Consider the following 23,999-nt stretch of genomic DNA (forward strand, 5'->3'; position numbering starts at 1 on the left):
AATCATCTGTACAGCATGTATCTGCGATCTTGGTGAATTTTAGCAAAAGTCTGTGACAGATGGCCAATTTCATATTGTAGGGGACTTGAAATAAATCACTACCCTTGTGTCTGCCAGTTTTACAGCTCACCTTTCAGATGTTGGGAGTATATCTGTCTCAGGGCTGAAATTTTACCTTCCCTGCTTTGATTCTAAATCAAAGATCTAATATTTATATTGTATAGTTCCTATAAATTTCTCCATGAAATTAATCCTTGTAGTGTCATTTTGTCATGTGGTGCTGCTAATTTTCATTCCTACATAAAAGAATGGATAATCAGTTGGGACAGTCCAAAAACCATGGTGAGAATGACACTTGTTTAATGGCAAAGACAGTGAAATTAGTGTGTAGAGAGTATCAGACTTAAAAGCCTTCATTCCTTCAACAAACATCTATTAAATGCCTCCTCTGCCCCCTGACCTGCTTCAGATTCTGGGGGAGGGGAATAAAAATCCCCATTTTCACAGAGGTTACAGTAAGTATGCAGAATGTCAGATGGAATAAAGTGTGGCCTGACAAAGGGAGATGGTAACTTATATTTTACTGACCTTCTTAAGTGCATTTGAATAAGCTCTTCCCCTCTCCGAATTCTTGGTTCAGATTATAAAAATTGGAAAACACAGAATTTTGCTAGGTAGCAAGGTATTACAAAGAGTTTGTACAAAGGAATATTAATGACAGGAGACAGGAAAATGATCATTAATTTTAAGTGAATACCCAGGTTGATGCTCTAAATTATTTGAAATGAATCAGTAGTAGAAAAACCTTCTTACAACACCACAATGCAGAAGTCCAACAAGAATCACTGATGTGGCTGTAGTAAACAAATGTGTACTTTATGGCAATGCATTCATTCCAAAACTGCTTCTCTTTTAGATGTCCACTCTAAATCCATTTCAGGGAAAACAATATAAGCAGGGAAAGAAAAAAATATACAACCTGCTCTGCAACAAGAACTAATATTGGAAAGTACGTGTTTTCAGATCGAGCCAGACCTGCAATTTTCTGAAGCTCATCTGGGCTCCATTTTCCTGTCCCCCTTGCCTGTGCTCAGACACCTGCTTTCTGTCAGGGGAGGCAGCTGCCGGCAGAGACCATGGACTCTGGGGAGGTTGCTATAATCACAGTTGCCATCACTACGAGGCCAGGCACACAGACAACGTAAGCCTTTGAACTTGGCTTCTCAGAGGTTTTGTCAATAATTGTAGAACATTAACGATCCTGTGTAAGTTTTTGTGAGGTCCAGTGTTGAACAGAGAATTTTCAATAAAGCAATCTGACCAAAGTAGCTCAGGAAAAAGCAACTCAGATTTAAAAGTCCCTGGATCCACTTGGACTTCATGAAGCTACTGTATCTTTCCCACTGTTGTTTATTTTCTGAGATTCCTGAAAAATTTTTAACAGCCTCTGTGGAACTACACATTAAATATGTAAAAAAATATATAAAGATACATAAAGGACTGTTATATGAAAGATGTAAATAGAAAAAGAAGAAGGAATTAGGGCATTATTAAGTATAGTGAAATTTAATTAGGTAGAAATGGCTGGAAATAATGAAGTTAAACCGAGACAACTTTTCCTGAGAAGTAAGACTGGAGAAGAATTTGTGATCGGAACCATTCTTTCTTTCTTTTTATTTTTTATTAACATATTCATTGTTGCAAATCATACTTTTTCTTTATGCCCCTTATCCGATCTCTCCCCCTTCTACCTCTAATAACCATAGATTTGTTCTCTCCATCTGACATATTAACTGTTCCTCTGTTGGTTTGTTGCCTAGATGATCTGTCCAGTACTGAGACAGGTGCAATCAAGTCCTCCCCTGTTATCATAAATCAGATGCTTCTTCTATTACTTTGGAGCTGGAGTGTGCTTTGTGGAGAGAAAGGACCTCTTTTTTTAATTTTTTTTTTTTCCACTGCTGCCTCTCCTTGTGTCAATGAAATTGAGGTTGAGAATCTGGCATGCCATCTACATGGTGGCTGTGACTACTGCTACAGAGATTAGTCACTTTTGCAGCAGCCATGGCAATTGCGGTGGCTAGGAAGGACTACCCGTGTGAAAATGGTGTTTTTTTTGTGTGCTCTTTACCTGGTTGAGACTGGGTTTGGCTTCCCCCACCTCCTTGCCTCATTCTAAGATGTTGTTGCAGAGCAGTTGTGGGGGAGGGGAGAAAGGAAGAGGGAAGGGAAATAGTGTGGGAAGAAGGGGAAGGAGGGAGGGCATGATCAAGGGCTGTTGGCCCACCCCTCATTCCGGCAGGGGAGTCTATGGGTCTTCCAGCAGTGGTTGGGTCATTGCTGGGTTGGATGCAGATGTCAGGAGAGTGTGGCTGAAGCCCTTCCTTGGACCCCCACTGCCCTAGCTCAGGAGTCTAAGGCACTTCCTGTGACAGAAACTGCCCCACTTGGGAGCCCCGGGTGCTACTTACAGTGGTTTGGTGGTCGTTGCAGGTCTGGTTGCAAATGTTGGGGTGTGTGTGGCTGAGGCCCTCTGCCCTCCCTGGCTTGGGAGCTCATAGGGCTTCTGATCCTTCTAGGTTTCATAGGTGTTCTTTGGTATTGTTAGACCTTTCCTAGTTAATATTAAACTTTGTCTCTGATCTGTGGGTATTTTTTTTTTTTTTTTTTCTGTTCTCTATTGCATTATTTGCTGTTCCCACCACTTAAACTCTGCACTGGAACTAATTTGTTTTCCTTTGCTTGCTTCTAAAATGGAGGAACATCCTGTGGGGACCAGAACTTGAGCCCTGTAGTTGAGCTAAGCTAAATTGCTTCATTGCTGCTAATTCCCTGGGGAAGGCTTTTTGTGCAGCTCAGATTTTAATGGTTGACCTTGTATGTACTTCCAGGTTTTATGAGGTCTGGTACACCCATGTTTAATGAGAACTCTGGTCTGGGCCTGAGTCTTTTCAGCAAACTGCACCCCCTGGAGATCTGTATTCCTGACCAGTCTACACTGAGTGGTCCTGCTCTGATTGGAGAGCAGATTAGCTGTCCATGCTCTGCCCCAGTGTTTCTCTACCCCCTGCAGTCCAAACACTTCCCATGGAGCAGGCCATGCGCTGGTCCTTTGCAATGACTCACTTGCCTCTCAGTGATTCCTTTTTTCTGTTGTCTGTAGCTGCTCACTCCTGTGTGGATCCACAGGAACCCTATTAGTGGTCTTGCTGGCTTGAGGGACAAGGCCCTCTTCTCCCCTGCCGCCTCCAAGCAACTTCATAGGAAGGTTACAGCAGGAGCTTTTGCCAGCTCTTGCTCTGTGCACTCACCCGCTCCAGCCATGAAGCAGCCGGGATTCGAAATGGTGGGAGTGATCCTTTCTTTCTCTTTTCTTGGCTTTTCCTGCCTTCATGAACACTGTAGGTCTCTCCTCCTCTTCCCCTGAGCTCTAGTGGCCCCAGCTTGGCTGTCATTGACAGGAAGCCCCACCCAGAACCATTCTTTTATTGCAGCATTTAAGAATTGCTGGACGAAAGCCTCAGACTCAATTTATATCCTCTTATTCAAAGTAATGACACCAAGAGATGGCTTTAGGCAATTCTTTATACCTTCAATAATCTCCATTGATATCTTCAGCTGCCTCAAACAGAAAATAAAAAAATATATATAATTCATAATTTTATACACTTTAATATTATTTATTACATATTTAATACATATTATAAATATATAAATTATATATAATAAATATAAATATTATATATTACATACAATATTATATACGGTATATATAATGTTATATTATATATGATATAAAAAGATTATAAATATTTATATATAAATATATGAATTTATATTTGTATATAAATTATATTCTACAGAGTATAAATAAAGCATCTTTAGAAAACTTTGCTAATAGAATACCCCGAATAAAAACAGCACACTTATTTCAGAAGTCACTCAGCATCTCTTTCAAGCAGATTGTTTTTCAAAGCTTTACCTTCAGAGAAATTCTGAAGTGGACGCTGATTAAATGACAGCTAAGCTATGAAAAGTGTTCTTCCTAGCTTCTAGTATGTATTAGCATTTTGCCGTCATTGGAAATATGGCCTTACCCAGAATTCATTCCAAAGTAGTCAGAGGTAAAACCCTTTTCATCATCTTTACTGAATTATTATAATACTTACCATAAAAATCTAACATTGACTACTGTAGTACCATGTCTATCAGTAATCTTCTGCCTGTCTCTTGCTTCCTTCTCTTCGGCTGTAGCACAAAGGAAACAGAGGTTCTTGGTGATGTCAGTGGACAGAACAGATCACATCCATCTTGGCATGAGAGTCTGGGAGGCATCAGAGTTTAGTGGGGGAGGATTTTGTTTGCATTGTAGATAACGAAGACTCACAAACTGAGGTCTAAAGCCATTGTGGCTAGCATTGACTTAAAGAGAAATGGGGAAAGTTGCTTAATTGAAATTTAACTGCCTCTTTTGCCAAATGAATACAACTGAAGCCAAAAAAAAAAAACCCTGTAAACACTTCAAGAGAGCTCGATGCATTGTCGTGGATATACCTTATGGGCACACAAGCTTTGCCAGGATACATGTTTTCCCAGGCCTTCCTAGGATTGAGTCCAGAGATCCTTGGAAACCAGAACAGTAGGGAAAATAGCTACAGAAAATGTCTCCTACTCTTCGACTATTCCCATATCCAATTTATGTGGCTTCCCATATTTTAGATCCCCACATCCAAAAATATAGCCAAAGCACATATTATCCTGTAAGTCTCTATACTAGGTTTTGTCACTTGCAATATGGGGATAGACCTTTGAGGGAGAAGACTGTATATATATATATATAATTTTAAAGCAGCCTAGTAGATACTTTGCACGTAATATTTAATAAATGTTTTTGGATGTTTATATCATTCATATATTTTTCCAAAACCAAGAGAGAAAGCAATGAGGGTATGTCACATCTCTTTACTTGGGCTAATGGCTTGTCATCATGAGAGCTTGTCAGGCCTACTTTTTGAAAATAATAAACCAAATTTTTTTATTTAGTATTTTTAAATTGACACATATCGATTGTACATATTTATAGGGTACAGAGTTATATTTCAGTACATGTATATAATGTGTGATGATCAAATCAGGGCAATTAGCATATTCGTTATCACAAAAATTTATCATTTCTTTGTGATGAGGACATTTGATCTTCTCTCTTCTAGCTATGTGAGAACATACAATAAATTATTGTTAATTATAGATTCCTACAGTCCTATGTACCACTAGAACGTATTTTCCTTATCTAGCTGTAATTTTTGTCCATTTTTTGTCTTCCCATTTTCTCACCTCTCCCTTCCTTTCCCAGCTTCTAGTAATCACAATTATAATTTCTACTTCTAAAAATTCAACTCTTTTTTTTTTTGGCTCCCAAATATGAGTGAGAACATGTGGTATTTACCTTTCTGTACCTGACTTTTTTCACTTACGATAATGTTTTCCAGGCACATCCACGTTGCCATGAATGACAGGATTTCATTCTTTTTCATGGCTCAATAGTATTCCATTGTGTGTATACACCACATTTTCTTTATCCATTCATCTGTCAGTGGACACCTAGGTTGATTCCACATCTTGGCTATTGTGAATAGTGCTGCAATAAACATGGGAGTGCAGATGTCTCTTCGACATTCCTTTCCTTTCCTTTGGATAAATACCTAGAAGTGGGATTGCTGGATCATATGGTAGTTCTATCTCTTGTTTTTTGAGGAACCTCCATACTGTTTTCCATAATGGCTGTGCTAATTTACAGTCCCACCAACAGTGTATAAGCGTTCCTTTTTATCTGCATCCTTGCCAGCATTTGTTACTTTTTGTCTTTTTGATAATAGCCTTTCTAACAAAATTGTAACTGTAAATGAGTTTTATTTTAAAAATTATTGCAAAATCACTTATGAGCAGTTGTTTTTTAACTCTGAAAAAAAAAGAGAAAAAAAAAGATTTCCTAAAAGTTTAATGCTGGAACAAGAAAACTTAAATTTTAAAAGAAAAAAAGTGGAGATGCCACATGCACTGCTGAGAGTTTATAGATTGTACTCAGTGCTTATCTGTTGGCTCTACCAATTTTGGACGCAATAGAGAAATCACTGAGTGACTGTCTGAAAGGTGGCAATGACTCCATGAAGGGAGTCTCGTTCCGCATTTTATAAGTGATGCTACTCATAAGAGAGCACACTAATGAAATTGAAATCGTATATATATATATATATATATATATATATATCACATATCATATATATATATATATATATCTCACACACACACACACACACACACACACACACACACACACACACACACACACTGTAGTGATTGAATTGTGTCTCCCCAAGGCTCCCTGAAGCTTGAGTTGTGTCCCCCAAGTTTTACGTGTTGGAAGCTTGTCCCCCGCTGTAACTGTTAGGAGGGTGGGAAATCCTATTGTGGTGGTTGAGGGGTGGGGGCTTGAAGAGGTGATTGGGTTGTGGGACCCTGCACAATGGGTGGTGGATGGATTGAAAATGGTGGTCAGGGTGTGGTTCTGAGGGCTTTGAAATAAGAGAAAAGAGAGTCTCTCTTTCTCTGTTCTCTCTGCTTCCAGTATCTTGCAATGTGAGACCCCTGGGTCACTGTCGCCACCACCAGATGGACTCTGGACTTCCCAGCCTCAGAAACTGTAAGCAATAAAAGTTGTTTTTCTTTATAAATCACCCAGTTTCAGGTATTTTTTATAAGCAACGTAAAAGGACTAATACAGACACTATGTATGAGATATATAATGTACAGTATGTATATGTGCCTATGGGTAGAGTTGTTTTGCCTACCTTGATATCACACGGAGCTGTTTATGAACTCTTCCTTTGGAACCACCTTTGTTATATTTAGATAATTAGAATATCCATGAGGGAAGAAAACAATTGAGATGTTATTAAAACTCTTTCATGAAGGAAAAAATCCTTTACCAGACAGTAACTGACAGAGCCCTCCATCTGAAGGCTCACACATGTCAAGAAGAGTGCTTGGCTCTTAGATACCAATCATAAGGAAAGGTCATTGTGTTTTACAGTTCACAGGAGGAATTTAGCCTACTCTGTTAAGAAGGTGAATTGTCTCCTATCTAATTTGATCAAAATTACAAAAATGGAAGGGAACGGGTGGTCATGGTCTCATTATTCCAGCACAGAACTAGACAGAATTGTGGGAGAAACAAGAAGAACAGCAGAAAAGCTATTCTATCTGTTAGTATCCACCACGTGCTATTTCCTTCTGACAATTCTAGTTTATGTTTCTAAGATGTTAACTCAAACCTGCCCACACTGTGGTCACATTTAGCACAGAGCTAAGCTTCTGGAGCTTACTGTTATCTTGCTCTTGCTGGGTTTGCTCTGGTCTACTCATGGAGCCTGCTCTGATTTCATGACCATAATGATCAATAAAAAGAAGTAGGGGGCTGGCCCCGTGGTGCACTTGGGAGAGTGCGACGCTGGGAGCACAGCGGCGCTCCCGCCGTGGGTTCAGATCCTATATAAGGATGGCCGGTGCGCTCACTGGCTGAGCGTAGTGCAGATGTCACCAAGCCAAGGGTTGCGATCCCCTTATTGGTCACAAAAAAGACAAAAAAAAAAAAAAAAGAAGAAGTAGGGAAAATACCACATATTTAAGGATGACACCACATTTATAAATAAATCACAGCCTGGAAACTTGTAGTGCCTTCTGTAGACCCCACACTCTCCACATTCTACAGTGTGTTCCAGTTCTCAATTCCAATCTCCCACCTTTTTCTAACTTGCAAGTCTGGATGATAGTGAAGAATAACTATTATCTTAACTTTCTTTTCCATAATTTCATGGTGGAGGAATTCTATTTCCTCAGAGTTCAGAAGAAAAAGACTTAAATGAATCCAGATATAATTCACATTCCTATGAAGAAAATATGAAACTCTGATTTATCCCCCCCAGTAAATTTCTGTCTTTATCTAACTAATGATAAAGAATTCAAGAAAAAGTGACACCAATTTTAGAAATTAGAATTAAGCAGCCACCCCACTGACAAAGGGTAAAAAAATCAATAGAGTTAAGAAGGGAAACTTTACTGAAATCTGAAGTGAAGGGAACCCTGCCTTAAACCTGTAATGTGTGTTTGCCAAAGAATAATTCCCCCACACAAGCATAAGAAACTTAGCTTGTGATACAGGAGGATGGGAGCTAAACTTGCTCTAGATCAAACTCTGAAACAGTTCATCTAAGTTTTATGGCTACTCTTATGGCTACACATTACCTAAGTCCAACTGGAAACTTCATCTTATTCTATCTCACTGGGAATTTGCTTTCCATGAATGGGTTAAAAGCTAAGAAATGTATGTATTTCTTATCAAAATGCATTTCAATTTTTTTTGGCTTTAGTTGATTAGGTGATTGCATTTTAACTGAATAATCACTCAGTTGTCCCAGTTTCATTGGAGCTTTTCCTAACCAAACATTTAAAATAAAACTAAGTCCCATGCTCTACACTCTCTCTCTCCTCTCTTCCTCTTCCCTGCTATTTTTGATAACACTTTGTAAAAGCATTATGTTTTATGCATTTACTTGATTTACTGCCTGCCTTCCCCAAAAAGAACGTAGGCTCCGTGAAGGCAGTAAGTTTCTTCTTTTTTGTAAAGTGATTTACACCCAGGATTTTAAAGAAGGCCTATCAAATTGAGCCACTCAGATATGCTTGTGGAAAAAATGAATGAGTGAATGAATGAATAAATAAATGAATGAACCAGAAGGTAAATTCATTAAGATGGCAAACCTTTGCTCAGCAATGCTAGAATGTTAAGACTATATTTAAAAATGATATAGGACAGAAGGTTGAGTCTGTGCTACTTAGTCCCTCAAATCAACAACCTCAGCCAACTGCTAAACTTCATCTGGAATGAGGAGGAAAACAGTGGTGTTGGTGGGGAAGATTCCCTTGGATGGTGGCTACATTATGAAACTGATGAAGAGTGGAATCACATGACAGAGGTGGAACACAAAACTATGCTTTTATTTTCACTTTTTGTTTAATTTTAATGGGTAACAATAGGATAATTAGGCAGCATAGTATAGTGTTAAACTATATATTGCCAAAATGCTGATAAAAAGAAATACAATGCAAGACTGTGTATCGTTACAAAAACAAGTGCAAAATGCTTAGCCTATCTGCCAGGAGCAATCATTTTTTTAAAAGATTAAGATCTATGGAAACATGGATAATAATAGCATCAAATTTATTATGCTTTGGCTAATGGCGAAGCACACATTCATTGTGATGCAGTCCACTCCTGCGGTCTTCAGTGTAAATATAGATGTTGTCTTTTGGGTTGAATTACAAGTTACAAAGCCTTAGCCCACAGGAGACAGTGGGAGAAGCTGAATATGACCAGCTCACATTCTTGGCATAAATGGAGCACTCTGTCTCCCAGGGCCAGGACTTCATGTTTTCACTTATTTCACCTGGTACCATGAGGCCATCGTTTTTCAAGTAGGCAGCCGTGATCAGTGACCCCACACTGCATGCAAAATAGTTGTCTTGATAAATACTGGCTTACTGGAGCATTATGGCAATCCTCATCCAAGAGTGTAGATGACAAGGTCACTCAAAAGGATCATGTCTTTTGGGGCTCATAAGGTGGTTCTTAATGACAGTGTGATTGCCTAGACGTGCCAAGGTCTGCTATAATAATCCCCAGCTTCCTTACTGCCATCTGAGAGAGGCAGTCATGATAACACTTGGCAGGAAGCTACATGCATGGAGTTTTGTGCACCTGAGAAGCAGCCTTTATGCTAGGGGAGGAGAGGGCGTGGTGCTGAGAACAGCAGAGAGGATCTGGTTGTTTTACCTAAACTTGCTTCTCCTTCTCCAACTGACCATCACAACGAGGCTGTATCATTGCAGTGTTCTGGGAAAACTAACCATCACGTGATCATCAGAGAGTCACTTAATTCAGCCCGTCTCTGGGTCCTTTACTTTGACTCAACACACAGGTATCACCGTCAATAGGATAAATACTGTGCTTAAGATATGAACGCAAGAAATACTCTGATCTCTACCCCTAGGTAGCTCACAATCTGGTTGGGAGGACAGATGAATAAATATATCTTTACAAAAATGAGGCAGAAAGGACAAAAAAATAAAAGAAAGATAACTGTCTTTGCAATGTAACAGATGCGTAAATACATCCTTACAACGCACATGGTCAGAGCTGCTATGTGAGCAAAGCAAGGGCTTTAGGGACAGCGAGGGAGCAGCTGAGAGCATCCTGTTCTCAAAGAAGAAATTAATATTTCTCGAAGAAGTTGATGCTGAACTATTTATAATAGTAAAAGGTACCGCCATAGGTAGATTAGAGGGGAAATACGCTTTAGAACTCACAACACCCACAGAAGCTCAGGGAGACGAAGGCGTGATGTGCAGGGGAGTATCAGCTGTGGGTGAGGACAGTGGCAGGAACTGAAGTGGGAGGGTTATAATCCTGGCATAGACCACACATGGAAAAGAGCACCATTTCATTCAGCAAGTGCCTACTGAGCACAGACTCTGTGCCAGGCCGGGACTGTGCTTATTCAATGTCCCCATTATGTTCAGCACTGCTCTGTGGTAGGCCTAAGTAATGGCTCACTTATCATTTACAATTAAAATATTGGAACAAAATATGAGCACCAACTATTCCTTTTGCTGTTTAGCAACATTTTGAAGTTTTCGGCCAATACAATAGGTGGGGTGGGGTGGAGTTGGGGGAGAAAAAAAGGAGATAAGTAATAGAGTGGAAGACACAGTAATATGAACTACATTGTTATAAAGTAAGATGTTATTTGTCATCTCCAAAGCAGCTGCCAAAAAAAATAAAATTAAAGTGGTACACTGGAAAATGTCTAACCAAAAGAAGAGAGTAATAGAGTAATTGAGGAACAAAAAAAGATACAAGAAATGTAGAAAAATATATAGCAAAAGGGCCGGAATAAATCTTTATCAGTAATCACATTAAATGTAAATCCACTAAACTATTTAAAAGTCAAAGATTGGCAGAACGGATTTAAAAATGGCATCCAACTATGTGCTGCCTGCAAGAGTCTCACATTAGATTCAAAGATATGAAAATCAACATTGTATATTGATACATTAAAAAAACAAAAACAAAGATACAAAGAGGTTGAAAGTAAAAGCATGAAAAAGGTATTCCATGCAAACAGCGATCAAAAGAGAGATGAAGTGGCTTTACTAGTATCAGACAAAATAGGCTAAGACAGAAATTGTCATCAGATACAAAGAACATTATGTAACAATAGAAGTGTCAATCCATCGAGAAGATATTGCATGTAAAAACATATATGCATGTAATATCAGAGCCCCAAAATATATGGAGCAAAACGAAGAGAACTGAAGTGAGAAATTACAGTTTAACAATGAGAGTTGTAAACCTTAATAACTCATTTTCATTAATGTAAAAAAAAAAAAAAAAACCTAGACAAAAGATAGGCAAGAAAAGAGAAGACTTGAACAACATCATATATCAACTAGACCTCACACACATTTATGGATCATTCCAGACAATAACAGCAGAATATGCATTCTCACAATGTACACATGAAACATTCTCCAGGATAGGCCATACATTACGCCACAGAACAAGCTCTGATAAACTTAAAAAGATTGAAATTATCCAAAGTATCTTCTCCAATCATAAGGGAATAAAATAAGAAGTCAATAACAGAATGAAATTTGGAAAATCTACAAATATATGAAAATTAAACCAAACTCCTAAATAACCAATGGGACAAAGAAGAACTAGCAAGGGAAATTAGAAAATATTTCAAGATGAATGAAAATGACAATCTAACATACTATTACTTATAGGACTTAGGAAAAGCAGTGCTCAGCTAGAAACTAAGAGCTTTAAAAGCCTGTATTTTTAAGATCTCAAACAGTAACCTAACCTTCTACCTTATAACTAGAAATGGATGAGCATGTTAAATCCAAAGCCAGAAGATGGAAGGAAACAATCAAGACTAGAGCATAAACAGAATATAGAACAGAAAAACATAGACTCAACAAAACCAAAGTGGTTCTTTGAAACAAAAAGGATCCATGAAATGGTAGAAGTGTCCCCTTTCATTCCCAACTTTAGCGATTTGAGTCCTCCCTCTTTCTTTGTCAGTCTAGCTAATGGTTTGTCAGTTTTGTTCTTGCATTGACATATAGGTATGTTTGGTATTTTAGAAAATCATTATATTTGTTCCAAATAAAACCTGACTCAGAAGGCCTTGTGAATACCTGGCTCAGTGCTTCTTAAACTATCCTTAATGAAGAACTAGCTTTTAAACTTTTTCCAATTTGTTGTGGATTAGTACTTCTGTAAAATACAATAAAAATAAATGACTAGAAAAATGAAATAGAAAGCACTTAAAATGACCTAATCTCTTATTATATTCAACAGCCATAGAATTACTCTGCTGTAATTCTATAATAAAACTGCTCTAAAAGTTTCTAAACACGTACTCTCCATTTCTCTAGTACATTGTGGACCAGCACACACAGGCCAGAGGCCGGCACTTGGAGCTGCACTGGTCTAGTAGCCTTATCATTTTCCCCACATATCCATACCTTTCCAATGATTTAATCAGAGAATAGATGGCTTTGCCTTTCAGACAAATGCCGAGCACAGACAGTAAGAGAACTATCCTTTCTCCCTCACCTGGAGCAAGGGAAGGGTTGAAGGTTTTACTTCCAAAGCTTAATATAGGACAATAGCAAATAGAAAAAAAGATCTGTATTAAAAGAGCAGAGTTGGTGGCATTGTCAGTCTCAAGAAAATAAGGTTTCAAATGTTTTACGCTGAGCACATAGTTAAAAGTTTATTGACAATGATATTTTCCGATCACCTCACATTATGGTTGATTAGAAGCCTTTTCTGTAAATCCAGTACCTGGACTCCCAAGAATGATTGCTACCAGTTTCCTTTTTTCCCCCTTTGTGAATGGCCCATACTTTCCTGTTTCTGTTTGCTTTGTAATTTTTTGTTGTTGTTAAAAAGTGGCCATTTGAATACTATAATATGGTAATTCTGTAAGTTAGATTTTCCCCATTCCTTGAGGGTTGCTGTTGTTGATGGTTGATAGCTGTAGTCATCCGTTTGTTTAGTGACTTTTCGAACCTATTTTGGCAAACGCTATATTTCTGATTATGTGTGGTCACTGAAGTCTCTGTTCTGTGATCTCAGCTGTCAGCCAGGAGCCTGACAGCTGACAGAGATTTCCTTATGGCTGAAGCAAAAATAAAACAAAAAAAGAAACAAATAAACAACAAAAAAACACTCCTACCCCCACCCCCACCCCCATTTTTGTAGATTGGTTCTGAGCCGGGGCCCTTTTTCAACACTAAGCCAGGCTGCATACAACTCTGCTTTATGCTTCACCTCCGGCTTGCATGGAACCCACAGATCAGCCAGAGGTGCAAGCCTATGATCCTATCAGATATTTTCCAAACATACATCTGGTACTGGGCATGTGAATTGAACTCCAGCTTCCCTGGTATACATAGTGGCCTTTCAAAGACCTTATAACCCCAAGAATCTTCCTCCTCAGCCTCCTTCACAGACTTTTGATTCTGTCTGTTGTTTTCCACATCTGCCATTGCTTGACCCAGGCAGCTGTGGATAGTGTATGTCTTTAAATGTTTTTGACAGATGCTGCCACTTTTGGAAAGCTGTTCCAGCCTGAGGGAGGCGAAAGAAAACTCATCATCCGTGCCAGTCCTTTAGGGAATTGTCAGACAGGTCAAAATTCACAGCCGCATATTTTTGAGAGTAAGGTCTATGTTTCTCCACTTGGCACCAGCAAGTCTCACCAGTAACACGGGCTGCTGTTCATGCAGCCACCACGGAGATGGAGAAAGAGGATGATAGGCAGGTAAGCAAAGATACCACAGTGCTTTTTCATTAAAATTCAGCAGTCCTTTTTTCTTCTTTATTAAATATTCACCTGGTTGCTGTTGGCTTTTGTTTACATTGAAGAATTCTAAAAAAGTTGATTCCATCAGTTTTTGCCAGCTTTAGTGGTTGGTTCAGTCGAGGTACTGATCCTTGGAACTTCTGACTCCTCTGTTTTCCATGACATTACTGTTCAATTCAATGAATAGAAAACAGACTTTTCAATGAATGGTGCTAAGATGCCTTGATATCCACGTGCAAAAGAAGGAAGCTGAACCGAATCTCACACTGTAAGCAAAAATCAGCTCAAACTTGAACCAAGATCTCATGTGAGTCTCTGTTCTGTGATCTCTGCTGTCAGCCTTGAATTTGTCAGGAACTTGCACTTGGACATGGATTCTTAGATATGACCCCAAAAGCACAAGCAACAACAATAAAAAATAGATAAATGGGGCTTCAAAAAAATAGAACATTTTGTGTTTAAGAGATACTATTGCAAAAGAGAAAGACAATTCACAGAATGGAAGAAAATATTTTCAAATCCTGTCTGATGATTTGTATGTGGAATATATAAAGAACTCTTAGAACTCCATGATAAATAAACAATACAATTAAAAATTGAGCAAAGGATCCATATAGACATTTGTCCAAGGAAAATATATGAATGGTCGACAAGACACAAATGGTACATGAAAGATGCTCAACATTATCGGTCATTAGGGAAATGCAAATTAAAACTACGAGATACCATATCATGTTTTCATTGTGGCGGTAAGATGACTATAACCCAAAAGGCCCAAAATAGCAAATGTTGGTGAGAATGTGAAGAAATTAGAACTCTCACAGGTTGTTGGTGGAATATGAAATGGTGGAGTCTCTTTGGAAAATAGTCTGGCAGTTCCTCAGAAAGTTAAACATACAGTTATCATTTGACCTGGTAATCTCACTCCTAGGTATATACTCCAAAGAACTGAAAAACATATGTCCACACAAATGTTGAGCACAAATGTTTTTAGCAGCATTATTCATAGTAGCTGAAAGGTGAAAAGAACCTAAAATGTCATCAGTTGATGAAAAGATAAATAAAATGTGGTATTCTATTCAAAGAATTGTACAATCATCAATACATAATGGAATATTATTTGACCACAATTAGGAATGATGCACTGACACATGCTACAACATAGATGAACCTTGCAAACATTATGCTAAGTGAAAGAAGCCGGTCATAAAGCCTACATTTTTTATGATTCCATTTATATGAAATATCTGGAACAGGCAAATATAAAGACAAAAAGTAGATTAGTGATTGCTAAGCCTCAACAAGAGACGGGACTGGGAGGCAAAAGCTAAAGTTGTGCAGGCCTTCATTTTGGGGTCAGGAAAATATTCAAAAATTATTGTGGTAATGATTACACAATTCTTTGTATATACTAAAAACCACTGAATTTTATACATTAAATGGGTGAGTTGTATGCTATGTGAATTATATCTCAATAAAACTGTTACAAAAAATAGACTATAGACCATTCAATAAATTAGGAAACCATGACTCCATACTAATGTAAATGAAACAAAGGACAAATCCAGTTTGATGAGGAACAGGAAATTGTATAATCTCAAAGTACCTCTGCAAAACCAATTCAGAAAACTCATCCCTAAGAGTCTGTTACTTCTGAACCACTCCTAGCACCAAAATCTCTATCAACTATACCACATCAGTGTTCTCCAGAGAGTACTTGAAAAAGTTTGTAGAAAAATAGAATTAAAAGATAATATGTTTATGTAATATGAAAAGATAATGTGAATCTTCCCATGAACTTTTTGAAGTACACTTGAATGTGTGTGTTTGTGTGTATTTCACTTAACAGTTGACAATTATTAATATATTGTAAAAAATATATTAAGAGATTTATTTCAAGGAATTGGCTCATGTGATTATGGGCACTGGCAAGTTCACACTATCTGGGACAAGGTGGAGGGCTGACAACTCGGGCATGTGCTATGCTGCAGTCTTGAAGCAGACTTTCTTCTTTCTCAGTGTTTGATCTTAAGGGCTTTCTACTGATTGAATGAGTCTCACCCACATAATTTGGGGTAACCTCCTTTACTTAAAGTCAACTGATTTTAGATGTCAAACACATCTATGAAATACCTTCAGAGCAATACCTAAATTAGTGTTTTATTAAATAACTGGGTACTATAGCCTAACCAAGTTGACATACAAAACTGACCTATCTTTAACAAAATGCTTATTAATTAAATAGAAAGGGAGAAACTTTACAGTGGACTCTGGCAGACCCCACATCACCAATAATGGTACACATAAAAATGTGTTCCATCTGATAGAATATAATGAAAAAAATACTTAACATCACTTCTGTGTTATACCTGCCAAGGATGAATAAACTGAAAATAATCAGGAAAAACATCAGCAAAACTCCAATTGAATGAGATTTTACAAAATAAATAGTCTTTATTCTTTAAAGTGTCAAAGCCATGAAAATGAAATATCTTGTCTGACTCTCCAAAGTGACCTGGCAAGCCAACATCTGCAGCCCTGACAAAGAGAAGAAACATCATTGAGATCATGTAAGTAGACTGTAAGGAATCTTGTTCTTTCAGGACAACAGCTTGGATTTGAATTTGAGAAGGAGCCATAGATGTCAGTTACATCTGACTCTTTGAAGGTAGGGAATGCCTTCACCAAAAGCCATTATGTAGGGAGTGTTCGGGTCACTAACAGATGCCCTTTGAAGTTAAGTCTTTCCATTCCTGTGTAAGCACAAAGGCTACTCACTGATGGCGCTACACTGTAACCACCTATCTTGTTCTATTAGTTGTGACATACTCATAAGCTGTATAATTTTTTTCTAATATTAGTTAAAGCCTTAAGTTGTGAAAGTTTGAAACTTTGGTAGCACAAATTCAAAGTTGTATCTGTGAAAATACCACTGTTTACCACTGGTGCTTCCATGAACTCTCTAGAGTTGCAAAGGACATGGTGTTGGCATGTCAGGGTTGATTACAGGTCTGAGCACCCTGAAAGTGGAAGTGTGTGGCATGTAAAAATCATCTTCCATGTGTATTGCCATAAAGAAAATATTGAGAACTGACCTAACTTATAAAAAATAAATTTGCCTAAAGGTTCTTGAAACTGGCTACTCACTCAGGTTAAATCAAATGGTAAACAAGATTAAATTACTAATAGAAAAATTATGAGCAGAACAAATAAATGAGACAAAAATCTTTGCCAGATGATTACAAGAACACTATACATTTCAAAAGCGTCTGAAGTAAATAACTCGGGCTAGCTCCAGAGTCTATTTTGTTCTGGAAAGAAGCAAGAAATGGATGTACAAACAGGAGCCTTCGCAGGTGTACCAGGAGGACGGATTGTTCTGATGTTATCCTTCCCTCCAGTTATGAAACTGCCTCTTCTACTGTGGCCTCCTCTTCCTTCTCCCACTCCTCAAGTTTTTTCTTCTTTTCTTGTAATTTCAATTTTTGAAAGGATCCATTTCACCATTAAGTATGTTTCCCTGAGTGTGTGAACAAATGTAGTGAGCTCTAATTAGGAGGCTCTGTGGCAGGATTCTTGGTACACAGCCCCCTGTTAAGGCTGACCTGAGTAGTTGATGGCTTACAGAAGGGATTATGAAGTTGTTGCTGATTTTAAAAATGTATAAGCTTATTTATTCTTTTTGAGTTGATCCATTCCTTCCACCCTCCCAAGAGGTACCTCTGCAAAGGATAAAGTGACAGAGCAATAAATGATTGTGTGCGAGCTCTTTTTCATAGACCCTTCAGTCATATTTAATCCTGAAGTGCAATTAATACATCTTTAATATGACCATATACATCTCTAAATGAGAGCAGCTGTTAAACCTGAGTAAATTACACGTTCTCTTGAGGCCTGTATTCATTCTCAAAATGTCAAGATGTACTCAGTCGTGAGCAGAGTTACTAAGCTTCAAATGAGTTGGACAGAGTGTTCTTAAGAATGAAGAGTTTAAATATAAAAGAGTTTAAATATCACAGTTGTTCTGATTAAAATCTTCGCAGACAGGAAAACGAACTTGTAAAGTTCTAGGTAACTATACAAAGTATGGAAATGTTATTAATTGAAGGATGTCATGAGAATTTATTGATGCCAACAGGATGAAGTTAAAGGTGAATTAAAGGTGAACCATATTTTTATTCTAGTCCTGTTTTCTGATCATCAATACAGAATTAGTTATAACTGACAATTTCTCTCCATGACTGTTCATTTTGGTGAAATTAATCTCTAACTTAATCTAATCATTGACTCATAATTAGACCAAATGGTGGCATAAATCTTTATAGTGTAAAGCCTTGGAGATGACACTGGGAATATTAACAAATCAGGAATATAGCATGTTTGTCTTTCTTAAATAAACATGCTATATCTCTAATATAACGTCAAATCTTAATTGCCCTTAAATCATTCTGTGGTGAGGGTAAATTGATTGGAATTTTATTTGGAAGGATGTAGTCTGATAAATTTAGTCATTTTTATTAAATTCTCTTTATTTTTCATATATATGCAAACCTACTATTATATACTAGTGGGTTTTTCAATATTGCGAAAACAAAATGTCTTGTCTTTATCTGGCTTTGTTATGCCAAGTTTATAAAAAATATTCATGAACTTAAAAGATTAAAAAAATTTTTAAGACTGTATTATCACTCTTGAAGCTACACATGAGAAATTCCTTGAAGTTACTGCAATACTTCATGCACTGTAAATAAGTGGCCAGACTTCTACTTCAGCTGCCAGTCTAAATTGCTAAATAGAGTCTCAGTCTTTGGTTTAGAGCAATTGGTCTCCAGTTTAAAATCCCTATATCTTGTTTTTGTTTCACTACGCCCTCCTAATTAAAGTTAAACCAATGCAAACCTGTTATGGAGATATAACCCCTTTCCCTCTTTCAACATTTACAGTCCCAGTGTCCTTCAGGCTACATGGTGTTGTGGCAACCTGCAGTATCAGGACGTACTCACATCCAAAATTTGGTTTGGATGTCAAAACTGATGATGCCACATACACCCCAAGAGGATATGACAACTTTCATTGCTCACATAATAAAGCTTTCTGGGGAGAGCAAGGCAGGCTTCCCAAGCTGGTCTGAAATTGGATTGAGAGAGGAGGGGTTTAATTGGGGTTAGTGGGTAGGGCTGATGTGAGGGTTTCCACACATGGGTGGACAGGGTCTTGCAGAACTTGAATCTCTCACATGTATATAAGAAGGAAGCCCCTAGGCTTTATTATCAACTTTCACAGATGTGGCATGCAAGACAACAGAAGAGGGATCAGGCTTAAAAGCTGTCAGAGTCAAACATAAAAATCAGGAGTTGGACTCTACATTACTCATGGAAATGGCAGCATCCCTTCTACGGTGTCTTGAAGACTCCAGGGTGTCCTGTGTTGGGCACTCCAAAGGTGTGCAAATTTCTATTTCCTTTCTCTGCACAAACAAAGCTTTCCCATGCAGGTATCTTCTGGGTAATAGTGGACAGTAGTGGGTTATTTAACTATTCTCTACAAGAAAGCTGTCTAGCTGTTCCCTTACTAAAGAAAAGCTTTACAATGTTTTATGAATTTGGTTAAATCAGTAAAGGATGCTGTAAATGAAGAGATATTGAGGCACTGTCTATGGTAAGAAAAAAAAACAATTTTGGCTTAAGCATCAGCAGTGACCTCCATTTTCCATCATATTTAATAAATGTAATAAATACTGTCTTATGTGTGCATATGTTAAACTCAAATGCTACTATCTCAACTCTTTGTGACCATCACAGGACTTCCAAATTATCTCTCCTATTCGGCTCCACCTCCATGAATAGAATGGTGCAAGTTTAGGCTGTGAACTCGACTGCCATTACTACCACTGTTTTCTAACATCTGGCTGGCCCTGGAACTGCATGTCCAACCTAAATCAAAACAGTGAGGTCTTTTTGTTCCACATTCCATGCTTTTAAAGCAATCACAGCTTTTCAGAATTGAAACCTCTTTGGCATTGTAAGTAGAATAAATTAAGAAAAACCTTACCTGTGATCATATTGTATAATAAACATTTAAATTATATCAACAGAGATATTTTCTCGATTTTAGAATTTCTCTTTCTGGAGTTCATCTCCCCTAAGTACTTTTCGTTAATGGATCGCCTGATATAAATTGAAGAGGATAGAAAACCAGATGCTGCAACCCAGGTGGTGCAATCTTAAGATGCTCTTTTTTTTTCTTCTGCCCGCAATTCAGCCATACTATAGATTATTTGAAATCATTTGCAAATAATAATCACTTGTAAGTGAGGTCTGTGGACCCATCCTCTGCAATTAATTATACACGGATGTGTCCTTGGCTTCAGAAATTCTCTGCAGACCATTTAAAGATGACGTTTGTATGCCCCTCCAAGACAGATGTAGAATTTAATTTCTGTTAAACATGATCACGATTGTTTCTACAGAAGAGAATTTTCCTACCAGCTCAGATTCGCCCACTTCTATAGTAATGATCCTACTCAATTATCAGCGTGTACACACACAAAAAAGAAATTAAGAAATTCTACAGCACTAGTCATGCAATCACAAAGATGAACTATTCTTGCAACAATAACATTTAAACACAGCTGGCAGTGTGGCGTCTTTACCCGTCGGTTGTCCTAGAATCATAGAAACAGGCAGGAAGAGACCTTGAGAGAACATTGGTGCCACCCCTCCCCATCCTTCAGCAAAGCCTGCCACTAAATCATCCCAGACAGACACATTTGCCATACTTTCAATGAGCTCCAGGCACAGAGCACTTGAGACATCCTGTTCTTAACAGAGAGAAATTCTTTCTTACAGCTAAACTGTCTCTCCCATTAGAGCCAAAGCCTATTATCTGCATCTGGCTGTTGTTTGAGATGCAGAAGGGCCTCTGACAATTGCTATGTCACACGCTCTTTCCACACAAGCAGAAGTCGGCTTCTTCCTTGTGGATCAGAGTTTTCTAAAACTTTTAAAACACCTTTAAACACTTTTAAATCTCTGTGATAATGCTCTCATCTTTCTAGAATGTGTCCACGTTCCTCTTTAGTTCTCTAATCTAGTAGTACATATCATTTCCCTGTAGGGCTCTCACCAGTGCTGGGGAAACAAATTAGATCTGTGTCTAAGATGGTATTTTTTTTTCTCTGTGTAGAAATTCTTTTCACATGGATTGGGCACATGTGTAATATTTGAAAGGTGTGTCCTTGAAACTTTGTAATATAAATTCTTGAAATTTAAGACATGTCTGTATTGATTATCTCCCTTTTCTTGGTGCATTAGCAATGCACAATTCCCATGTGTACATTTTCACTACTAATTATATTGCATGATAAACATTTTTTTTCATTGTCTAAGTGATGAAAACATTTCTAGATATAAGCTTTGTAGTATAAAATTGCCACCCAGTAAAAACCAACTAAAAACATTCCAGCTTTTTACAAATCTAAGGCAGTGGGACATCTAATGTACACACATATGCAGATTTAAATTTTTATTCATTTATTGATGTAAACTGCACATAACATAAACTTTACCATGTTACTTATTTTTAAGTGTACACTTCAATGGCATTTACACTGATGGGCAGCTATCACCACATCCATCTGCAGAACTTTTTCATTATGTCAAAATGGAACTCTACGCATTAAACACTAACTCCTCATTCTCTCTGTCCTAGTCTCTGGCAGCCACTATTCTACTTTTTGTCTCTATTACTTTCACTATTCTAAGTTCCTCACGTAAGTGGAATCACACAATATTTGTCCTTTTAGATCGGGCTTATTTCACATTGTAAAATGTTCAAGGTTTCATGCTTTCTCTTTTGTTTCAGCTTTTGCAAATGATAGAACAGAAGTCTGAATAAAAGAATGCTTAACGGGTATGTTGCCAGTATGAATCTGGCCCTCATATCATGGGCACGAGGGGTGACAATCAGCTTTGTATCTCATGAATATTCATAACTAATAAAAAGAGAAGAAGAATGCTGAAAAGGAGACTTTGAAATTCCTCCAGATGTCTAGCTAGTCTGGGAAGGTTTCCAGAACTAGGCTTATCTGCAGAGGGCTGTGCTAAGTATGGGTAGGAAAAAACAGGTCTCTGGCTGTGTCTTGGGATTCAAAAGCTAAATTCCTATTGACAAGTTTCTGACTAATTGAAAGCTGACACAGTAATTTTGAAAGCAACAGTCTGGCTACAAAAATATTAGTAGCAGTATAATCTTGAAAATAATTTTTTTTTTTTAGTGGCAAATCATGGAATAGAACTGAGAATGGTTTCATCATCAGAATCGCACACTGGCAGGTGGAAGCTGATCAGGCAGAAATGCCCATAGCAATGTGGAATTTTCCATGCCTTCCATGAAGACATTCATTTCCATCACTGCATGTACAAGATTTCTTTCTGTCTCTTTAGGACTCTTGTTGAGTGTGCCTCTTCATGACACCAAACACATGCTAGGTGGCTCCCTCAGTGATGGCATGCATGAATAATAGATATATTCTCATAGGTTCTAATCTGCAGAGAAAAGGAAATGTGAAGTGATAGGCAGTTTCTCTTTGGTGTGAAGTTTTATTGTTTTATTCTGTTTTCATAGTGGCACCATTTTAAGGATCAGAACACCGAAATCTGACCCTTCTTCAAAAAACAGTATGCCAGAGGGATCAAACAGAAGATATAAAATTTCTGTTCACAGTTGTGTTCATGAATCATCCAGAGAACTTCAGTAAGTGAGCTTACCACTCTGTCTCTTCCTGGACATTTTGTAAAACTTGCAAATTTTTACTTTATTTATTTGTAACACGTTAGCACTGCATAGGCTTTAATCACATGGGTATTAGAACCTCTTCAGGGACAGGAATGTTGTCTTCAACTTGAAAAAAACTTTTCATGTAAAAATCATGCTGTCTATATGATTTATTCTAGAACAATCATCTATAGGAAGTATTATGATTGACTCTAAAAGGAAAATTTTCCACCTCACATGTTGAGGTTGCAACTAAATATTAGAATTAGAGGCTGTAAAAAAATCCTAGAGCAGACCTAGTTAAATCTCAGGAGAACTATTGTCCAAGCATGTTATGTCATTTCTAAATTCCAAAGATAGTGAGCATTGAGACTAAGCCTAGAATCCCAGTTCATGGCTGCTTGAAAGTTTGGAAAGCAATTATGAAAATTAGGCTTGCTATGTATAGCTAATAAGAATGATTTATAAGAAGTGGTAACTCATGGACTAGAGCTGCAAGTGGACCCACCATCAGAATCCAGCACAGGCTAGGGAAGATTCGTAGCATGTGCTAAGATTATATACATAGGTTCTTTTTTTTTACTAGACAAAGAAGGGGGAAGAAGATAGCATTTGGGTAGAGGGAATAGCATGAGTGAGGGCCCAGAGGAATGAAATGAATTGGAGGTACTCTGAAGTCAGGAGTGAGAATAAATGCAGAAAGAGCAGTTTGAGGTTTATGCTAGAGATTTAGGAGCAATATAGCAACTAACTTATATAAGATGGTGTAGAGTATGCATCAAGCATATGTACTTCACAAGGCCTGGTTTTCCAAAGCCTTGCAGTTTCAAGTATTGACCTTGGAAAGGACAGGAAATTTCCCCCAGGCTATCTAGTCTCTGTTGTAAGATACAGAATTGTAACACAGCAAGGTTGCTGGCTCAAAGACAGATGGGTTACTGATTGCTATGTAAAGATACTGGGAAATTGCTGTAAGAAGAGAATGTTTGCTAAAATCAAGCTTTTGTTAGTGGATCGACTTAATTGCATATTACCATTTTCTATTGTTAAACTTGTTAAGCTGTGCTTAGCAAAAACCCACCTATATTGTCTTCCTGTAACTTCCTGGGCTGGAAAATAAACGCAGGAAGAGAACCCCAATTTGTGGTTAATTTCCCAAATGGAAGGAATGCCTCTCTTTTGAGGGTTCTGGGACATTAACCCCTTTTTAAGGCTTCTCACTGCTCA

This window comes from Cynocephalus volans, chromosome 15 (assembly GCF_027409185.1).
Source record: "Cynocephalus volans isolate mCynVol1 chromosome 15, mCynVol1.pri, whole genome shotgun sequence".
Taxonomy (NCBI): Eukaryota; Metazoa; Chordata; class Mammalia; order Dermoptera; family Cynocephalidae; genus Cynocephalus; species Cynocephalus volans.